This window comes from Piliocolobus tephrosceles, chromosome 2 (genome assembly GCF_002776525.5).
Source record: "Piliocolobus tephrosceles isolate RC106 chromosome 2, ASM277652v3, whole genome shotgun sequence".
NCBI lineage: Eukaryota > Metazoa > Chordata > Mammalia > Primates > Cercopithecidae > Piliocolobus > Piliocolobus tephrosceles.
The window spans coordinates 106,280,391-106,288,044 of NC_045435.1; the positions used below are offsets into that span (position 1 = coordinate 106,280,391).

The 7,654-nt window shown below is 36.5% G+C and overlaps 1 non-coding gene across 1 annotated transcript; it reads right to left on the reverse strand.

The window, feature by feature from the left end:
* Positions 1 to 5,872: 5,872 nt before the first annotated feature.
* LOC111521437 lies at positions 5,873 to 5,979 on the reverse strand. Its single transcript, XR_002724952.1, has one exon. It is a non-coding gene; the product is annotated as a U6 spliceosomal RNA (small nuclear RNA).
* Between the last annotated feature and the right edge of the window lie 1,675 nt (positions 5,980 to 7,654).

Sequence of the window (7,654 nt, forward strand, 5' to 3'; positions counted from 1 at the left end):
TTTTTTTTCCTGTTGGTTTCTGCCTTGGAATAAATTCTGGTGCAAGTACAATGAAGGAAGAGAGTAGAGGTAAATTTCTTCTCCCTGTCTTCCTCTGATGAGTCTAGTCTCTGTGTCTTACACTTTCTCTCTGGAGCTCTAGTAGGCTTGCTGAGGTTTACCATGCTGTGGCAGCTTGAAAAAAATGAATCAGAAAATGCATAAGTGATGCTTTAGAACAGTGAATACCTGCTGGACAACCCTGGGACCCTGTGGAGTCCAAGAGGCATAGAAAAAAGCAGTGAATGTTTCTCTGTGTCCACAAGAAAGAAAGGGCATAGAATATAGGTGAGAAAGTGGAACTAAACAGACTTGGGGGAGACTTATTCCCTTCCTCAGCCAGGATGAGGAAACCCCTAGGGAAGATGCGAGAAGATCAGAAGAAAATGCTGCCACATCTCAGTAGATTATCAACACAGTGGGGAGACATGATCTCCAAGGACACCAGCTCCTAAGAATGAGACCAGTTAAAATTCAAAGTACACAACTCTTCTCTCAGGATGGCATGGTGGCATTTATTAAGACTCCCAGCTCAGCAACAACTAGGGAAGAGGAAGAGGGCAAAAAGACAGCAATCTTAAATAGTGCTAAGTGCACTATTTATTTTGGTACATCTCAGTTTGTTTCATTTTGGTGCATCTCAGTTTGTTTCTTGTTAAACAGGCTAAAATAAAATGATATCCTGCTCCCCAATTGCTCTTCTAAACATATAGCTTTAGATTCATTACTGAATAAGTTTAGAAATGTACTTATTCTGTAGAGAAACATGAAACCAGCCAACCAATTTGTGCGAAGCTAATGCACTTTGTGTAGGTAAGCAATTTACAAAGTAATATGTAGGTATTTTATTGAAAGGAAAAGTAAAAAAAAAAAAAAGCATCATAGACAGCTAAAAAGAAAAGATCTTCTCTATCATTTTAAAGATGTGATGATTAAATACTTGCATACTTCACTTTGTCTTATCAGCACATATGCAGCTACAATAAAAATCTCCATCTACCCTATCAGTATGATCTGAGAGAACAGAATACTGTGTCTACTTGGTTAAAGCTTTTCTTCTCTAAACATCAGGATGATTTAAGGAAAATACACATCTAAGCTCAGTTCTAATAGTTCCTTGCCACTCACTTGGAAAAATTCACTGTGAGTTGCAAGTTCATGTAGTAGTATACCTGGTTAAAATACAGCAGCTCTACCATTGTTTCCTCATCATACTATAATTTCTTTGGGACATGAACTTATATTTATACAATATTTTATTATAAAAAGCTATCTAATTTAGGGTCACTTCGATTTTTTTGTTTTTTTTTTTGACAGAGTCTCGCTCTGTTGCCCAGGCTTGAGTGCAGTGGCATGATCTTGGCTCACTGCAACCTCTGCCTCCCGAGTTCAAGTAATTCTCCAGCCTCAGCCTCCTGAGTAGCTGGGACTACAGGCCTGCACCACCATACCTGGCTAACGTTTTATATTTTTAGTAGAGATGGGGTTTCACCATATAGTTCAGGTTGGTCTCGAGCTCCTGACCTCGTGATCCTCCTGCCTTGGCTTCCCAAAGTACTGGGATTACAGGTGTGAGCCACAGTGCCTGGCCATGGGTTTCATTGGTTCTTAATGCCTAAAATAACTTGTACATTTCCAGCTTTAAATTTCTATGACTATGTGATCTTTAGTTTTCATAACCTTTTGTTATGGGAAAGAAGTTACACTTCCTTTTCAGAGTAATATAGTCCAAAGTGTCATTTATTTTATAACCAACATCAAATTGACTCATTAATTCACCCTCCTATGCCAATAGAAGGAATTTGGGAAGAAAATATAACTAACAACAAAAATAGAAATGGCTTTCTTTTTTCAGGGATTAGCAGGCTAAACAGAATGCTTATGCTGTGGAAAGTGCTTATGAAATCAAGAAAGGCAATAGAAATATTTAATAACACAACAAATCAAATTATTGCATATGGCAAGTTTTATATACATATATCTCTATATAAATGTATATATATAAATATTTGTTTCATGTCTTTATTGGCATAAAATATGGAAATTAGAAGGTAGAAGTTGTCATCATATTTTTAAATGCTACTTAGCCTAAACTGGTAGGTTCATATATTCCTGAACATCATGATACTTGACAGCTAAGAAGAGAATTAGATTCCAAATATGGTACTGTGGGCTTTAGTGGTTATTTGTTGTTTTTTGGTTGCCTAGTATCTATTTTTCCTAGTTTTGGTAATAGTACCCAAGGGCTCACCCTTCCTTCACTCTCTGTCATTGGGCTGTGGTTGGCCTGTAGCACTGAGTCTAAAGACAGGCCAATCATCTTGCTTAATACTTACGATTAAATCGATTGGCTTAGGAATGGGCAGGTGACTTGATTTAGGACAACAGTAGTCAAGCCCAGGATCTCTGATTAAAGTGTTGAAAGGACCTTTTAAAATTTTATTAGTTTAATTTAAATTATTATTTATTATTTTTTTGGAATGTCAAGCTGAAATTACTATCAGATATCTTGCCACCACATGGAGGCTTTGAGTGAAGTCTACATGGAGGAGAACAGAGCTGACAGATGGAAAGATACTGAATCCCAGTAACATCCTTTGAGATGCTGGATCAGCTGAGCTGGGCTTGAAGATAGAGCTACTCCTATACTTTTAAGGTACATAAGTCAATGAATTCCCTTGTTTGCTTGTATTAGCTTGATTATATTTTCTGTTACCTGTAGCAAGAGTACTACTACCTTGAATATTTCCCACTTGCTCTCCAGATTCACTCTCTACTTTTGTTTTTCCCAACCTTCTCTGTGCCCGGGGACTTACCTGTAAGGATTGTATCAAAGAACACATTTGCCCTCTGGCTTCTGATTGTGTTCAGCCAGTGGGAATCTCCCTAGAGAGGGTATGTCAGAACATATATACTCTAGGGGCTCTCCCTGCTATATCACAATAGGTTGAATGGTTCCTCTTTTAAAGGCTATTGATCCTGTCAAGTGCCCTTTCCTCTCCAGGTTTGAGTAGCGATCTTCTGCCTGTACACATCAGATCCAGGGGAGTTATACCTTCTCACAGTTGCAAGCTCTGGAATAAAACAGTATGCCTAACTGGTTTCCCTTAGCCCTTCCCATATTTCTGTAAATAGTACCTCTATTAAATTCTTCTCAATTATACGGTTTGAGTGAGCTGTCTGTTTGTACCAGGAGCCAGAGTGACACATACTCCATTCATTTTGGTATTCAAAATAAGTGGAAAATGCAGTATTTTTAAAAGACAAAATCAGATTAGCCATTTGAACAATTTATTGCTTGATAGTGAATACCCAATTTAGTATCATGATAAGATTTTAGAATTTGTGCAATACATGAAATTTTAGGAAGTCTGTGGTGAAGGGAACTGAAGGCTTTTGCCATCTACATGAGTGGGGACTTATTCTAAGATTTTGGATTATTTTCTAGTCTACCACTCACAGAAACTACCTTTTAGTGTAACCACGGTGGAACCCTGCATTTTTCTTATCCATAGTATCTCTAGGTAAGCATCACTGTGCTCTTATAAATGTATACTTTCACTTCTCTAGGTCTTAGAAAGAGGACTGCTTGATATTTTTGTGAATAAATGAATAAAGGAAATAATTTTAAGATGCACACTGAAATCTATGCTCAGTGAATTTGCATCTCATGATTTATTAGAACGAACTTTCCATAGGTCTTTTATAGTTCACAAGGACACAGCAACAAGTATGTTAATTTCAGATTTATTCACTGAAGCAAGTTGTGAAGAAGTCAACTAGGTATCATGTAATTACCCTGTGTATTTTAGGTATTAAGATTAATTTAGGATGATTTATCACTCTAACTGTTTACCATGTTAGGCTTTTCTTCAATTAGTATAAATTGATGAGCCCTGATGAGCTTTTGTAGTGATATAATATTTAAAAGATTAATTACATTGAACATATGTAATGGATTAACAGCAGTGTCTATTCAATATTAGCTTGAGGCTATGGAGTATATTCAATAGTCAACATGAAGCAAAATATTATTTATGCTTTGAATGGAGAATACTTTACTAAACCAGTCAAGACACCTTCTTATCTGGCTTTCCCTGGTTCTTCACTTGCAGTACTATTTTATATTGGATGACAGTTCAAACTAGTAATAAATATATGATTGCCATATTCTTCTGAACCACAATATCTACTAATGTTGCTAATCAAACAAAATATTTGGATTTCCCCAACCTAAGAAAAAAAAATTTAGGTCATAATGTTGCTAAGTGTGTCCTGTCATATGTGTAGCATGCTTCCTTTCAATCCATTTCAACAACAAGCTTAAAAAATATGTGCCAGTCTTCAGGGAAATATAGTAGATAAAACAGCTAAGAATATAAGCGTTATAATTAACATTACATAAGAGTTCTGTAATAGGAATTAGAGATTCCGTTTATGCAAGTCAAAAGGTGGTAATAAGTAGCATATTTTCATCTTCCAAATAAAGGAAAAGCTCAAACTTTACAAACATGGTAGGGTTTTTATTTTCTCCAGAGTCGTAAGTCAATGAATAGATAGATGATTCTTATAGTGTAGAATTCTGCTAGGCACCTTTGTTGATTCAAGAGCACAAAGAAATATGATTCCTGCTTTTAAGGACAGTGAAATGAACTATTAACACAAGTCCTCTAGTAATCCAGCCCTCTGAAATGTTATGGCTTCTTATACTGCCTTGTGTTAATAGTTCACTTCTCTTAAATTAGATTACACTTGATGAACCAATATTGACACATTATTATTAACAAAAGTCTGTAATTTACATTAGGATTCACTCTTTATATTATAAAGTTCTGAGTTTTGATAAATGTGTAATATCATGTGTTCACCATTACGGTATCATACAAAATAGTTTCATCACCCCCCAAATCTCCAATGTCCCACCATCCCTCCGTTCCTCCCCTAAGTCTGGAAACCACTCATCTTTTTCCTGTCCTCATAGTTTTTTCCAGGATGTCATATAGTTGGAATCAAATAGTATGTAGCTTTTTTAGACTGCCTTCTTTCACTTAGCAATATACAGTTAAGTTTCCCCCATGTCTTTTGTGGCTTGATAGCTCATTTATCTTTTTAAAAATCACTGAATAATAGTATATTGTATGATGTACCACATTATGTTTATCCATTCACTTATTGAAGGGTATCTTGGTTGCTTCCAGAAAGCACAGTGCTGAGTGATGAGTGCTGTAAGAAAGATAGGCAGGGTGTTAAAATGAAGAATGAGTTTGGCATTTAGAGGAGGCTTCACAGAGGAGGTGACACAAGCTGAGTCTTGAAGGATTAGTAGGAGTAGAAAGGTATACTAGGGCAGGGGTCAGGGGAACAGTGGACTATAGGTAGAGGAGAAAGAATATAGAGATGTGAGATAGCATGGCACATGTAAGGCACTGCAGAAACCCAATACGGCTGTTTCATAATGCAGATTGGGGCTGGGCTACAGGAGGCATAAGAGACTATCCTAGAAGGACTTTGTATACTAAAGAGTTTAAATTTATTCTGGATAAATGGAGAGCTGTGGAAGGATTTTAAAGGGAAGAGTGATTTAAAAAATAATAACGTGGCTAATAGAAAATTTTAAATTACATATGTGTTCACATTATATTTCTGTTGGCCAGTTGCTATTTGGATATCCTATCATCAGTTTGAAAATTCCATGTCTAAAATGAAATATTTCATTTTGCTCTCAAAACCAATTCTTCTCTTTTCTATTTCTGCTGGTGGTGTCATAACCTGTCTTCCCATTCCCTCATTACCCTAAAATCTGGCTCTACTAAAACATACCAATAGCCTCCTAATAAATATGGAACACTTCATGAATTTGCATGTTCTCCTTGCACAGGGACCTTGCTAATCTTCTCTGTATCATTCCAATTTTAGTATATGTGCTGACAAAGCAAGCACCTAATTTTTTTGTGATCCTCATTTTCACTGGTCTTTTTTTCCTACTGCTTCATGCAACTGAATCTCTACTTTCTTGATTATCTTCCTCTTTTGACTTCTGTAACTCTGAGCTACTACAGTTCCTATCCAGTTTCTCTGATTACCTTTCCTCTCCTTTCTTTCACTGGCTTCTCTTCTTCATACCTTAAAGATCTAGCCACATGCTCTGCTTTGTCTCCCTTCCCTCCTCTTCAGATATCTCATCTATTATAATGACATAACCATTGCATAAATGAAAATGATCACATTACCATCTCCAGTCTCAACCCTTCTTTTTAGCTGCACTATTGCATTTGCAGTTTTCTGCCAGATGTTTCTATTTGGACATCCTGTCATCAGTTTGAAAATTCTGTATCTAAAATGAAATACATCATCTTGCTCTCAAAACCAGTTTTTTTTTTCTTTTCTGTCTCTGCTTGTGGTATCATGATACTCTTTATCACCCAGCTTGAAATCTCTGATTTAAGTTGAACTCTTTCCTTTCTCCCTAGCTTTTCCCATTCCTCCAGTCATGAAAACCTGTAGGCTCTTCCCTCCTAATGTTCCTTGTATCCACTCCCTTTCTCTGGTCCCATGGATAGGTATCCTCACATGCTACACAGTCAGCTGCTGCTTTCTGAACTCAGAGTACCTGGGAGTATGAATGGATAAGAAACACCAAGGTATGGGGTGGGGAGTGAGAATGGCAATTCCTTAGATAAATGCTCCAAAGTGATTTATTCGCAGTACATTTTGAAGTTGCTGACAGAACATGAATGAAACTAGTGATTTAAAAAAGAGCTGTTCTTATGTAGTCATGGTCAGAGATGACATTCTTTATTTGGAGGTAAAGAGTTAAATGTAGATATACAGGCAGGAAAAAAAAAAAAAACAGCGTGAAAGCACAGTATGTACATTAGAAGAGCTGAGGACAAATGAGCCTTATCATGCAAACCACATTGACTTTGAAACATAGTGAATTCATAATATTCTGAAATTCTTATTGTAGGGTACATATTGAGATTGTCAGAAAGGCTATGTGACCACTGGGGCTTTTGCAGCACTGACAACATTTTTACCTATTTTGTTGCTTTGGCTTTTGAACTCTCTTCCCTCCCTTCTTTCTTTCTTTTCTTTTTTTTAGTGGAAAAGTAGTTCCTGAAGAGAGAAAAACCACTCCATGTATTCTTTAATTGCTTGACACCTTTCATATGTTATGGCCACAAGACACTCTATAATTCTCAAAGATATGAGACAGAAAACTGTAAAGAAGCAAAGTGTAAGGGTCTTTGGGTAGCCTTAGATAGAAGTTAATAAGGCAATTCAAATGAAATAAAAACACTGTATAATACAAAGTTGTATTTGGGTTTGGGCAGGCTGGTCAGAGATGACAATGCAAAGAGACTGTGTGCCCTGTTTTTGTTCCTACCATGACATACTAGTGACACATGACACAGTATACAGGTCCTTCACGTTCTCCAAAAACCCTTAAGACAGATTGTTATTTTTAGTGTATCTCCCAGTAAAAACTTTTGCTTCTTTGTTGTGTAAGTCTCTGACATCATTCTGATGTTATTTATCTTAGTTAAATAATCAGTGAGTACAAAACTAGGCTTGGGCAAGGATGTGTTATCATTTTTATTTTGATGTACCCAGT